Source organism: Crocodylus porosus, unplaced genomic scaffold (assembly GCF_001723895.1).
Source record: "Crocodylus porosus isolate Cpor-Errol unplaced genomic scaffold, CroPor_comp1, whole genome shotgun sequence".
Lineage (NCBI taxonomy): Eukaryota > Metazoa > Chordata > Crocodylia > Crocodylidae > Crocodylus > Crocodylus porosus.
In genome coordinates this window covers 4,277,389-4,292,015 of record NW_017728913.1, presented here as the reverse complement: position 1 = coordinate 4,292,015, position 14,627 = coordinate 4,277,389, and the positions used below count along the sequence as shown (strand labels likewise).

Genomic DNA, 14,627 nt, shown 5'->3' with positions numbered 1-14,627 from the left:
CCCAGAATGTTTATAGTTCTGTAATAGTATAATTACATACTCCATAACTCCCCACCCCCTACTTGTTGACTCCTTGGTATATCCTCCTCTTTGTAATCTGTGACATCCTGACACTGTTTTATGTTGCTTTTATCCTGGGAGTATTTTTGTCACAGTCTTTACAGCTCATCCATGACACCTATATATCACTGGAACCTGTAGCTGGGGTCCAGAACTACTCCCCCAGCTTTACTCCCACTGATATTGGTGTCAAAATTGTTGGCTTCTTTGATCCTTATACTAATGGTATTGAGATGAAATGATGATGAGTGATATGAAGCACATGCATAAGTTACTACAGAATTCTCCTTTATTATGTTGTGTTTATGACTTACATAGCCTGTTCCTGTTTGGGAATGCTAAATTTTCAGGGGTTTTTTGGTAGATACTGAAAGCAAATTGCTTTGACTGAACAGTATAGCCAGGTCCCAGATTTTCATTCATTTAAATGAGTATGTATTTTTTAATGTAGGGTTGAATGAGCTGTTTCATTTATATTCCTTCTTTGGCATTAGCAGTAGCAAAGCTGCTCTGGAAACAGCACATTCTATTACACTGTTTATACGAGTGTACTGCATAGGTGAGGTCATAACGTGATTATATATTAAAATAAGAATGGGAAAGATAAATAGGCATATTTCTATCCATCGCCCATCATCCAAGTGAGAAATGAACTAAAATAGCAATTGCTCAGAGACCAAGTCAAGAGCTGACAATTTCAGTGCTGCTGCTGGGGTAGCTATTGAAGCCTACTTGAAAGAGTGTGTGTACATGAGCATGCATGTGTGAAATTCACTGTACTGACATGGTGAAGTGGGGACATGATGCCAGACGCCGGTAGCAACCGAAGGTAGGAATACTGGCAGCTGCTAGGTTGAAAAATGGTGATGTGATTGCACTTGTTAGGGGTAGTAAGTGACACTACATGTCCTCACTTTTAAATGATTTTCAGGGGAAAGTGATCCAATAAACTTACAGTTACAGCGGTAGTTTATGTTGTGAAAGCTTTTCTACAAAAAGAGACACTGCAAAATTACTTTTTTTTAAAATGAAATCTTAGATTAGTACTGACATTTCAGCACTAGCAGTCAAGTTATTGGCAGAAGGTTTTACTGCCAGAGTTGCTGGTTTACAGTTAGTGCAAAATTGTGGGTACTTCTGAACATTTTAGTACAGATTTTCTTCAAAACTGGATTTCTGTTAACTGTTGTCTTTCAGTCTGTGTAAGGGGTAGGGTATAGAGGGTCTTGTTTGTTTTCTTTTTCTTTTCTTTTCTTTTTTTTTTTCCTCCAGGATCTTTTTTTTATCTTCCCACCCCTACTGCATTTTTTCCTTTTTAAAGAAACTAAGCACAAACTATGTGCGAGTGCAGTGCTCTGTTTTATATTTATGACTCCTGTGGCAAGTCTTACAGTCCCTTTTAGGATACTAACATTCTCCTGTTGTATATACATCATATTTTTAATTTCTTTTTCCCTTCATAACCTGAGATAATGTTTCCTTACAAGATAAACCTACAAAAAATATTGTAGCTAATCAGAACTTTTACATTTCCTAACATTTATTTGTTTTTGAATGGGCAACTTCAGGGAACATTTAACTTCAAAAGTTGAAGCATTAACTTTGTTGGTGTCAGGGTATTTTAATAGTAACTAATATTCTCCAAAATGCAAATAAATGAATTAAGGACTTATGCAAATGTCCACAGAAGAAAATCTCCATAAGGATTATAAAGCTGTATTTCAATTTTGATTTTCTGGTGTAACAGCAAATTACTTTGGTTTTATCCTAAGCGTTTGTAATAGGTTTCCATTTTTTTCTGTAGTTTTATATTATGTTAATAAGGTTTTTGGATAGTGTAGTATGAATGGCATGGATGCTCTTGATCATTTTTGTTCGTTTACCATTTTTCATGTAAGAATGGAATATCCATTTTTCAAATTTCAAATTTAAAGATTATAAATAAGGAAAGGAAGTTTAGATCCTTACAATGAATTATTCAAAAAGTTTCAACAACTCTACAGTATATCCCTGCAGTAATAAAAACACAGCCTGGACTGGCTTTAAATCAGCACAGCGAAAGACAGAAGACGACAGTTGACACTGTTTTCACTGTATGTCTTACAAGTTCCATTGAATTTCTGTCAATCCCTTGGGGTCAATCTTGGCTAAAAAGGAATGTCACCAGTTTGTCAGGGCTCAGTTTGGCTCTTGGCATTTATGGACATAATCCATAAGCAAATTGCAGGAATGAACTACTGAACTTTCCATGAGCCATCTTGCTAACAAACAAAGCATAATCAGATTTCTTTCTGCATCAGGAGTGTGTCCATTTCTAACTCGAGCATGCTTTTCTTGTAAAACAAATGTGTTAAAATCCATTTGTCTGATTTTATGGATTCTTTTTTGTCATTTCCAAATATTGATACGTTTCAGACCATATTCTAAAACTCTATTTTTCAATATCCCATCTTTAATAATATTTCCATGTGGGAGCAAAATTGAAAGGATTTTTTAGACCATTAACACCAATTCCGTATTTTGTGCAATAGCATTCATTTGCTCCAGTTTACACATGAGGATTTAGTTCAACTCCTCCGCTGTTGTGCAGAGAATAGGATATTTAAGCTATTATAGTGGCTTCAGGAATGGTAATAGTGTGAGACGGTTGCACTGAATTTTTTTTTGACATTTTAGGACTTAATGTCTGGGTTACGGTGGTTGATGAGCCTTTGTAGGTGGGTCCACGCATGCAAGCGTGTGAGCTTGCAGCAGCTCAAATAGAGTGATGCAAATTTGAGCCAGAGCTTTTTGCCTCAGCACACGTGCCCGGACATGCACTTTGGTGTGGGGCAAATTGTGCCACATGGGGCAAAATAACCCTGCCTGGCTCCTCCCAGATCTGCAGTCAGTGGGAGCTAGAGCCTGGGGCCAGCACTTGTTCTGTCTCCAGCAATATAAAAAGCTGCCCTGTCCTGGCCCTAGCAGTACAAAAAGCTGCACTGTGAAGTAGCTCAGGGCTACTTATTCTCAGAACCTTCTGGGGCCCAGCCAGTTGGTACCTGGGGACACTACCCCTTGTGCCAGCTAGACTGCTGAAGCAGCCTGGGGAGTTCCCTGCACACTCTACCCACTGCAGCAGTCTGGCAGTGGGGGGCTGCTGCCTGGCTGTGACCTGCTGTGCGCCTGCCAGACCTGGATGGGGGCTGCACAGTCAGTAGAGGCATCTGCCTCTCTGAGCCAGCTGCCAGTGGACTGTGGCCACAAAGTTGGCCTTTATGTGGCACTACTGCCATGTATGCCACCTGCCTGGCCATCTGGGCAGCTATCGCACTGAAGATGTTTCCAGTGTGGTGCCCTGCTTTGAACTGTCAAAGCATGTCCTCCTGGCCGCAGTTGGCCAGCCACCTCCAGCTGGGTCCGAGGTGCCAGATTTGAACAGGCAGGGCCCTGTCACTGGCCTCCCTAGCAGGAATTCTGGTGTTCCCTATTTTATCCCTGATAAAAAAAAATCCGAAAGTCAGTCTGTAAAATACCCCGAAATCCATGTTCCTTCGCAATTAAAGCAAAAGAACACTGTGTGTGTGTGTGTGTGTCTGTGTGTGTGTGTGTGTGTGTATTTATATATATATATTTATATTTATTTATATATATATCTCTAGAGAGAGAGAGAGATCAGTTGGGCAATGTTCTATTCATATATCTACAGTGTTAAAGCAATTTGTAAGCCTACCAATGTCCCTATCATCATAATAAAATGAATTCTAACTACCTATGTTTTGCTGCCCCCCCCACCACAGGGGTTACAGCCCCTCCAACAGGGGCCAAATGGCCCCGCAGGAGCTACCACCCCCACTGCAGAGCCCACATGCCCCGCCTCCACTTCCTCCCCCAGACCTCCTGGATTGCTGCCCTGCTTGGCCCCATCCCCTGCTGGCTCCTGCAGCCCTCCTGATGGCTGCCCAGCCCAGCCTCCCTCCCTGTACCCACTCTCCCAGACCCCACAATGGCTGACCCACCTGGCCTCATCCCCTGCGTGCACCCTCGGCCCTGTGATGGCTGGCCCCCTCCCCCACCCCAGCCTCTGGCATTTGAAAAAAAAAAAAAAGCCTTTACTCATTGGCAGTGGTGGGGGCTGTGGGGCCTCCTAGCAGAGCCCTCCCATGCAGCATGGGGAAGCAGGGTCCAGGCTGGGGCCACTGGGGCTGTCACCTGGCCCTGCACTGTGCGGGGAGCTGCCCCAACGGCAGCTGCTATTGCCAGTGAGTGTGTGTGGGGGGGTTAAATTGCCAGGATGCTGGGCTCAGAGGGGCAGTGATCGGGGGATTTGGGGAGATGGGGCTGGGAAGGGCAGTAATGGGGAGGCTTGGGGTACAGGTATGGGGTGGGGCAGCCACCAGGAGGACTCAGGGGGCAGGTAGGGGATGGGGCTGGGAGTGAAAGCAATATGGGGGCAGGGTCAGTGGGGGTCCCCCCCATGGTCCCCTTCCTCCTCCTCCAGGCCCCCCCCCCTCCTACTTTCTGGCACTGGAGCTCGGGTCCAGCTCCCTGTATCCGGCATGCTGCCTTGCCTTGCACATGATGTGCCTGAGATCAGGGAGTTTCCTTTTGCTGTGTTCCACAGGCAAATCCATTTAGATTCCTAAAACTATTTGCATATTTGTTAGTCTAACTGCTTCTAAACGTATTTGTTTTGGGGTGTTTTTTTAACTGAATACACAGACCTCCATGCACAGTAAATTAATAAAGTATTATAAAGTATTAATAAAGTACTATAAAGTATTAATAAAGTCGTCAGGCCCCACAGAGCCTCCATACGCAATAGGCATAGCGCTAGACCTCCAGATGAAGGTTTGGACAGCAGTACAGAAACTACCATTTTTCTCAATGATTTAGTGTTCGGGTCATTTTAATAACGTTCAGGATTTTAAAAGCATGTGAATCAGTCATACTATGGCTTCTAAATTTTTTTGAAGACACCTAGGTTTTGCACTGATCTATACCCAAGTAGTCCTAATAGGTCTGACTTTACTGAAATGATGCCAAGGTTGATTTCAGCCCATTCACTTCCATGAAAACACACAAGGCATAAATTAGGACAGTATTTATCTAAGTACAAAAGAAGTTATACTTTTTTTTTTAAAAGAAAAACTGTTGCACAATTTAATTATTTTATTTCAGTCAAACAGATCTCTAGTATTTATTTTGAATGAGACAGTCTGATTAGCAAAGGGGATTTTTTCAAAGTTTAAGTAATCATCCAATTAATCATCTGCTTTATCTTGCCATAGACAAGGGCCCAAACACACAGAAATTCATTAAATCAACTCACAAAGAAAAGCCAGAAAACTAAAACGTTCATTATAACTCTAGAGCATCTAGCTCTAATATATAAAGGAAAGCGTTCCTGTAATTTGACACAAACTTATTTGTACTGTTTTCTTTGACATAGGCAAATGTAGTGTTCAATTAAAAAACAAAACAAATGCCCATCTAATAGCCGATTATTAAAATATAATTTTGGATTAAAGTGTAATTGATACAAACTCCTTTGTTCAGACTGTTACTGAGTTTAGGAGCCCTCTTTTGTAGTTGAATGAGTGAAGAGTTACACACAGCTGTTCCACAAATATTATGCAAAAGTAGAAGTCTGTTAGCCCAATACATTGTTCTCTTTGGCGACTAAGGAGTTAAGTGTCTGCTTATGAAAAGTGTAGGTGATAAGCATCACAGGAAGGGAAGAAATCAGCTAAACCAACTTGAATATTATCCAGTATCTTATATTTGATCTGATATGGAAGAGAGAGCCAGTAATGTCACGGGACAGCACCATTCTTACTGGATGTGGGTGAGACAGGCTAGATTAGGGGGCATCAAACTAACCTCATGCTCCAGACTGGATCTGGACTGCAGAGCTCCTTGATGAGCTGACTCTGAGGGTAAGTGGTCATGGGCCGGACAGCCACTTGCTGTGGCAGAGGCTGGGCGGGTGGCAGTGGGCTGAGTGGTCTCACCCCCAGATGTTAGAAACCTCTGACCTTATTAGAACTGCATCAATTTATACCACTTTAGAATCTGAATCAGTAACTTTGCTTTTTATTCAAAGGTTTACTAATACCTAGTGAGAGGGCCTACACATGCACAGTCTCTAGATCACACCTGTTACTTGACTTAGATTTTGTAATTTGATGCAAGACCCTCAAATTGATTAAAAGTATAGTAGTAACTTTGAAAGAAAATAGACTGAAAGCTAACTGCTCTTATTTTATTCTTTGGTTATAAACTGCAATTTCTTGCAACTGCAATTGTTTCGTTATGTGAACTTATTCATTTGCTTTCAATATACCTCTCTCATACTTAGTAATGTTTAACCTCATAAAATGTTTTTGATGAGGTTTAAGTGTTTCTATTATAAATATGATACAATGTTAAATCATAATTCAAAGTAGAATTATTATCAGTGAGCTTGAGGGTAAGATTGCAGATGTGACGGGGTAGTAATAAAATTCTAAAACATCCATTAATAACTTTTGATGAGGAGACAACATAAAACATATATTAAATCTTTTGCCAAATCTCCTTTTTGAGAACAAATCTCTAATAAAACAGTATTTATTTTGTAATGGTGGGGTTTTTTTTGGCTGTTCTTGATTTCAAGTCTTTATGATTAAGAGAAGAATACTGGCAGAAATACTTAAATCCTAGATTATCATCAAACTTCAGATTTAATTAGGTAAATGATACCTTGGGTGTTTTAGTTCCCTTTCTGAGAAACTGGAGTGTAAAATGGCTTCAAGAATATGTCCATGATTCCATGCACATATCTGAAATTAGGATTTGTGATTTTAAGAGAACATACTCAAAGTGTTGTGCTAGGTCATAGATTCATAGATTCTAGGGTCGGAAGGGACTTCAGTGGGCCATCTAGTCCAACCCCTTGCCCTTGGCAGGCAAGAAAAGGGTCACCAGACCTGGGATCATATGATCCCAGCCAGGTGCTTGTCCAGTCTCCTTTTGAAGACCCCCAAGGATGGGGCGAGCACCATCTCCCTTGGAAGCCCATTCCAGATCCTAGCAACCCTGACTATGAAGAATTTTTTTCTAATGTCCAATCTAAACCTACTCTCCAGTAGTTTATGGCCATTGTTCCTTGTTGTTCCAGTGGGTGCCCTGATAAACAGATCGTCGCCTGCTTCGTGTTGCTCTCCCCTTATGAATTTATACACCACCACAAGGTTACCTCTCAGCCTTCTCTTGGAGAGGTTGAAGAGGTTAAGGTCTCTTAGCCTTTCCTCGTAGGGCCTTCCTTGCAGGCCTCCAATCAGATGAATGTTTTTTCTTTGGACCCTCTCCAGGTTGTCCGCATCCCACTTGAACTGCAGCATCCAGGTCTTAGTCTCAGTAATAAGAGCTGCACTTATATATCCTAGCATGCCATTTTGAAACCTATGAATTCCTGCATAAATCATTGATTTGGTGGTTTCAGAGTTAACTTAAATAAATAAAAAATAAGTTTGCATTTGGGAACCCAATTTCACTTTTTCTTACTTTTCAGTGATTCAAAAATGTTGTCAAAATTGTTTTATGTAGCATAAAATCTTTCATGTGATTTAAAATTATTTTTTCGTTTTCATGCATTTTTTAATGAAAGCAAAAGGTGACCACAAAAGCAAAAAGTCAGAAAAGCCAGTAACAAGGTAACAGTGATAGGGATATTCCCTTATTCCAAGCTCTATTAAAATTCTCTAGGTCCAGTTCAGAGTGAGAAGTGGGAACAATCTAAAAAAATATTGTCAGACATTTTTAACCAGAAGATTAAAACTACTAGCAAAAGGAAGGGGACTTGGCAGCAGTTTCAGGACTTTTAAAGTCCAGTTGCTTGGATGCTGGGAAAGAATTGTTCCTGGGTTCATTTCACAAAGGCCTAGCTTAGCTCTGTTCCTTCATAGTTTTGGAAATTTGCCTTTAGTGCTTCTTATTTTTCTATCTTTATAGGATCATAGGAAATAGGGCTGGAAAGGACTTAACAGGGTCAATCTAGTCCAGCCCCTGCTCAAGGCAGTATCTTCCCTGACTAAACTATCCCAGTCAAGTGTCTGTCAAATCTGCCCTTGAAAACATCTGAGGATTCCACAACATCTCTAGGTAGCCTATACCAATGCTTAACTACCCTTATAGTCAGATTCATAGATGCTAGGGTCGGAAGGGACCTCAATAGATCATCGAGTCTGACCCCCTGCCTGGGTAGGACAGTGTGCTGGGGTCAGATGACTCCAGCCAGATGCCTCCTATCCAGCCTTCCCTTAAAGGCTCCAAGGTAAGGGAGTTTACCACCTCTCTTGGAAGCCTATTCCAAATTTTGGCCACCCTTACCGTGAGGAAGTTTTTCCTGATATCTAGCCTAAATCTCTTCTCTGTCAGTTTGTGACCATTGTTTCTTGTTACCCCAAGAGGCACCCTGGTGAACAGAGCATCTCCGATCCCTTGCTGCATCCCCCTAATGAATTTGTAGGTGGCCACAAGATCACTGCTCAGCCTTCTCTGGACCTCTTCAGGAGGCTGAAGAGGTCCAGATCCCTCAGTCTCTCCTCATAGGGCTTGTCTTGTAAGCCCCTAACCATATGAGTGACCTTCCTCTGGATCCTCTCGAGTCTGTCAACATTCTTCTTGAAGTATGGCGCCCAAAACTGGATGCAGTACTCCAACTGCGGTCTCACCAATGCCGCATAGAGGGGAAGTATAAACTTCTTGGATCTATTTGTCATGCATCTGCTGATCCATGATAAAGTGCGGCTAGCTTTGCTGATAATTTTGTCACGCTGACGACTCATGTTCATTTTGGAGTCCACTATGACTCCAAGATCCCTTTCTGCTTCTGTGCTGCTGAGAGGATCATTCCCCAGGCAGTAGGTCTGCTGGATATTTTTGAGCCCTCGGTGCAGTGCTCTGCATTTGTCCTTGTTGTACTGCATCCTATTGTGCACTGCCCACTTTCCTAACCTGTCCAGGTCTGCCTGCAATCGTGCCCTATCCTCCAGAGTGCACACTTAACCCCACAATTTAACATCATCCACAAACTTGGACAGAGTACACTTCACACCCACATCCAAGTCACTGATGAAGATATTGAAGAGTACAGGTCCAAGGACCGAACGCTGTGGGACCCCATTACCCACATCTGTTCACGTCGATACCGACCCGTCTACTGCCACTCTCTGGGTGCGACCGCTAAGCCAGCTTGTCACCCACCAGACCATGTAAACATCTATGTCACAGCCTCTTCATTTATTTATGAGAATGGGATGAGATACCATATCAAAGGCCTTGCTAAAATCCAAGAACATGATACCCACCTCTGCTCCTGAGTCTAAGCATTTTGTTACCCTGTCACAAAACGAAACCAGATCAGTCAGGCATGACCTACCTGCTATGAATGCATGCTGGTTTCCCTGCTGCATTATTTTTCCCAGTGGACTCCCACAAATGTGATCCTTCATAATCTTTTCAAAGACCTTTCCAACGATGGAAGTGAGACTGACTGGCCTATAATTACTCAGATCCTCCTTCCTCCTCTTCTTGAAAATAAGGACCACAATGGCCCTTTTCCAGCCCTCTGGGACTTGACCCAAGTGCCACGAGGACTCAAACAACTGTGCCAGTGGTTCTGTTATGACACCAGCCAATTCCTTCGGTACTCTCGGAAGCAGCTCATCGGGGCTGCTGACTTAAACACATCCAGTCTATCCAAGTGACACTGCACCAAGTCAGCATCAACAGTTGGTGGGTTGGTGTCCCTACCCTATGCCATATGGTGAATTCGATTGATTGGTGGTCACTGTCCCCAAGGTGACCATCAATCTGCAACTCCCTTACCAGGTTCTCCTCCATAGCCAACACCAAATCCAGTAAGGTATTCCCCCTAGTGGGACTGTATACCTTCTGCATTAGGTGAAGGTCCTGCAGGCAGGTTAAGAACCTACATGAATGGTTGGATTTGGCTGACTGCTCCTCCCAGCAGATGTCAGGGTAGTTTAGGGTCTCCCATGACAACCACGTCCCTAGACCATACGGCCTCTGAGAGCTGCCTCAAGAATTCCAAGTCTAGCTTTTCCTCTTGGTGTGGTGGCCTGTAGTAGAACCCCACCACCAAGTCCCTTTCCCCTCGACCTCCATGTATCCTAACCCAAAATGCCTCAACTTTCTCCTCTGATCGCATTTTGCTTAGGGGAGATGTATAATGCTCCTTTACATAGAGAGCAACCCCACACCCTTTCTTCCCTACACTGTCCCTTCTGTACAACCTGTAGCCCTCAATGTGTACCACATAGTCATGGGTAGGGTCCCACCAAGTTTCCATTAGCCCCACTAAATCGAAGTTATTGTCTGCAAGCAGGAGTGAGAGTTCTTCCTGCTTGTTCCCCATGCTCCTAGCATTATTATACAGGTACTTAAGCCCTCTGAATGGTGCCCCCCACCCCCGTTTGGTGATTCCCAGAGGGCCTATTGGTAGTTATGTTGGGTGTACTGCTTCATGTCTCACAGTTTGTAGGTTCTAGACTCTCTCCACCTCCTGCCTCCCCATCCCCCATCATACTTAGTTTAAAGCCCAATGTAGGAAGACGGCCAACCTTTAAAAAGAGACTTTTACCTTTTGTGGAGAGATGAATCTTGTCGCGTCCCAGGAGGTCCTTTGCATAGAAGTGCAGATCACGGTCCAGGAAGTCAAAACCCGCACAATAACACCAACTCTGGAGCCGCGCTTTGACTTCTCTGACACTGGTGACGTGATGCCTACTGTGACCACTGACCTGGAGGATCAACGAGAAGACCACCTGCGCCCTGTCTTCCTCCTGGTCCACGGAGCCCCTCATGATATGGTCTGGACTACTCCTGGCCGCATCATTTGTTTTCACATGGATGAAGACCATGGGATAGTTGTCAGAGGGCTGGATGAAGTCAGGAATTCTCACCATGATGTCCATGATCGTGGCTCCGGGCAGGCAGCAGACCTCGCGCTGTGGGATCCAGATGACAGATAGGTCCCTCTGTTCCTCTCAGCGAGGAGTTGCCCACAATGATAACATGGTCTCTCTTCTTCTGCTCACCTGGCCAGCCCTCAACTCGCTCAGTGATGGTGGCAGGCCCCTCCAGTGTGCTTTCCCCTACTGCACACTCCTCCAGTGCAGCCAGGGCCTCATATTTGTTCCCCAACTGCACTGGGGGAGTTGTCTCCACTGTGAGAGGTCTGGCCTCTGAGGTGAGCATCCTCCACTCACCAGCATCTGCTTTGGGGCATTTCCTCGCAGCTTCTCTGTCAGGTGTCTTGTCCTGCACAGAATGAAAGTAGCCATCAATCTCTTCTTCAATTGCCCAGATCCCCTGCAGCCTGATCACCTCTGCCTGCCCTTCCAGGGCCTCAATCCAGGTATATGTGGGACGGGCAAGGGAACCCCCAGCCCCCACTCTACCCCCAGGCCTCAGAGGTCCCACCAGGCAACCCCTGCAGACAGGGGGCCAGGCCACTGCCAACCCAGCGAAGGGGCGTGTCTGGGTAGAGGCCTCACAGGAGCTCCAGGCCAGAGGCAGCAGCAGGGCAGGGGCTGCGCTCCATGTCGCCACCCCCATAGAAGCCCCCCTCCTCATTCACTTAACTGAAGTTTCTGTCAGAAGCTCCTGTGTACTCCAGCCCATGACTGGCCTGTGAGCTGCCTGCAAACTGCTCCCCTGTTGGCAGTCCCTGGTCACAGTCTCCCTAGTCGCCTGGGGAGTCTCCTTTTATACCGTTCCGGGCCTGGGCTGACTGAGGCCCAGGCAACAATCACACAGTCGGCAATCCCACAGCAATCAACAGTCACTCAGCACTCACTCCCAGCTTCTCAGAGCACACACCCACCAAACAAACAAGCACTCAGCTAAACAAAAGGTACAGGCAGTTTTTCTAGTCAGAAGGTTCCTTCTAATCCCCAACCTCTGTGATAGTTTAAAGTTATTGCTCCTCTGCCCCCTCAGTGTTTTCTTCTGCAGACTAAGTAACCCTCATTCTTTGGGCCTTTCCTTATAAGTCATGTTTCCAAGGCATCTAATGATTTTTGTTACTCTGTACCGGAGTTTTTCCATTCTGTCCACATCCTTCTTGAAGTGTGGCACCTAAAACTGGACATATTACTTCAGCTGAGACCTCACCAATGCTGAACAGAGCAAAAAGAATCACTTGATTTGTAAGTGAATCCAGCCTGTGAATACAGCCCAGTATGCCTTTGGCTTTTTGTAATGAGAGCACACTGGTGGCTCATATTCATTTTATGGTCCACTGTAACCCTCAGGGACTTCTCTGCAGTACTACAGCCTCAGTAGTCACTTCCCAGTCTGTATTTGTGCACAACTTTGCACTTGTCCTCCTTGAATCTTATCTGATTGGTTGCAGACCATTTAAAGAGGATAGCCACTCTGCAATTACCTCAGCCAATTCCTTGAGTACCCTAGGGCTAAAGAATCCCATCTGGCCCTGCTGACTAAAAAGCATGTAGCTTTCCTAAGTAATCCCTAACCTGTTCTTCTGGTAATCGGGACAGTTTGTCCCTTTCCCTCTCTTTGCACTCATCATATGATAGTTGCCTTTATTTGTGAAGGTTAACATAAAAAAAGGCGTTAACCTAAGTAAGTACAGGTTGGATGAATTGATTGTAAAGTGGACAGAAAACTGGCTGGACTGTCAGCCTCAGAAGGTTATCAACTTCTTGATGTCTAGCTGGCATCCAGTATCAAGAGGAGTATCTCAGGGGTTGGTCTTGCAGTTGGTTTTGTTCAATATCTTCATCAATGACTTGGAAGATGGAATAGAGTGCACCCTCAGCAAATTTGCAGATGACACCAAGCTGGGGGGATTAGTATATACACTGGAGGGTAAGTTTAGGATTCAGAGAAGCCTTGACAAATTGGAGGATTGGAGCAAAATAAATCTCATGAGGTTCAATAAAGACAAGTGCAGGTTGGAACAACCCTATACACCTGTACAGGCAGAAGACTGACTGGCTGGGCAGCAGCTCTGCAGAAAACGACCTGGAAGTTACAGCGGACAGTAAGCTGAATGTAAGCCAATAGTGTGCCCTTGTTGCCAAGAAGGCTAACAGTTTACTGAGCTGCATTAGTAGGAGCAGTGCCAGCAGACTGAAGGAAGTAATTACTCCCCTCTACATTCTACAATGCCTACATTTCGACTTCCTCTTCACTCCGACAGCTGAGCTGTGCCTTTCTTTCCCATTTCCAATAATTCCTGTTTCTTCACTATCCGTAAATGTCTGGCAAACAGCAGTAAATGAGGCACTGAACAGTTCACTTAGAATCCCTCTGTTACTCCCTCTCTGCATATACATTTTTGGAGTATCCCAGGACTCATGACAAAAGCACCTGGCTCCAGTCATGAGTGGGGAGGGGGATGTAATTAGCACGTGGATCCTTTGTGAGGGGTACCTAGAGTAGACACACATACTGAGCAGTACCAGTTTTGAGGTCACCTTAGCTTGAAATGTTGTTGACTCTGTTGTGGCCTGGCCCAGCCCAATGATCTATATGGTAAATCAGGAGTCTTAGTCTGTGGACTAATATCATGCATAGTTTGTACTATACGTAAGTACAAATATGCTGCTTAAAAGTGTATTTAGGGAGTACCTTTGCTAAAACTTGGAGCAGTTTCACAAAGGGTGAACTGCATCAGATCTAAATGAACTAAGTCTATGGGTCCCTGTAATAATTTGTCTATATTCCACCTACTAAAGGGATGCTTATTTCAAAATCAGCTTTTTAAAATTTTCTATTTGGTTCTATGTGCTCAAAGAGAGTAAGGTTTGACAGTAAAGAGTGAGGAAGGAGCTGCAGGGGAAAGAATTGGGGATGGGGGACAGAGGGCAGGGGGCTACCTAACCCTCCCCCTAGATTTATTTTCCCTGCTGTAGCAGTGAGAGGGGAGACTCAATCAAGGCAAACCTCCAATAATTATATTCTACCCCTAGAAAATGATAACAAATGTGTCGCTTTTCCATATGTAGAATCAAAGTATTGGGAGGTCATCTTATATTTAGGGTTGTCTTATATTTGAGTCAATATAGTAGCTAAATGTAAATTTAGCTACCACACTTATTTTTACGATGTATTTAATAACATCAGTAACTGAATTTAAAAATAAAGTAGAGTCAAATCATACTTACTTCCACTGGCATTGTTTTGAATTTTGTTGTTGTGTTGCAGTTCAGCAAAAATTCAGTCTAATCATATATACATGAAGTGATGATGGCAAAATATGAGGACCTTTTTTTTAAAAAAGGTTTTGTGAATCACTGACTCCTCTCCAGAATTCCTTAGAATTGTTGTTAATTTTGTTTTGTTTTTTGCGGGCGTGGGGGTTGGTTTGTTGGTTTTTGGTTTTTTTTTTTTACTAATTGACAACTCTGAGAAAGTGGTTCCATAGAAATCATATTAAAACAATCTCTCAGCTTCCCGTCATTGTTTTGTGGCTCTGTATAAGGTAGAAGTGAGCAAAACTGTTTCATAATATCATTCAAGTTTTCTTCTGAACAATTCAGTGTGGTATA

At 43.7% G+C, this 14,627-nt stretch overlaps 1 protein-coding gene across 3 annotated transcripts in view; it reads left to right on the top strand.

Annotated features, from left to right (window-relative positions):
* The window catches only part of INPP4B (inositol polyphosphate-4-phosphatase type II B), a 385,552-nt gene that overhangs the window by 207,887 nt on the left and 163,038 nt on the right, over window positions 1–14,627 (top strand). The window lies entirely within an intron of this gene.